The following is a 247-nucleotide window of genomic DNA, read 5'->3' on the forward strand; positions in this document are numbered from 1 at the left end:
TTAAGAAGACCTTTAGACTCATGTGATAAAAGAAGGCCTTTTTAAAGAATCGCCAGCACTGGCAACCTCTCGCAATCACCGCCAGAATTTATCACCCCATAATTCTTGGGCGTATAATAGTAGCGCCTTTTTAACCACACGCTCTAATACTTCATTGTAATATACCCTCCCCGTACATACAGAATGTTGGTAGAAAATAAAGTTTGTCCAAAGGAATAGAGAGGAAAAATATATATTTCTATGGGAT

This window comes from Penaeus monodon, chromosome 22 (assembly GCF_015228065.2).
Source record: "Penaeus monodon isolate SGIC_2016 chromosome 22, NSTDA_Pmon_1, whole genome shotgun sequence".
In the NCBI taxonomy this organism is placed as follows: domain Eukaryota; kingdom Metazoa; phylum Arthropoda; class Malacostraca; order Decapoda; family Penaeidae; genus Penaeus; species Penaeus monodon.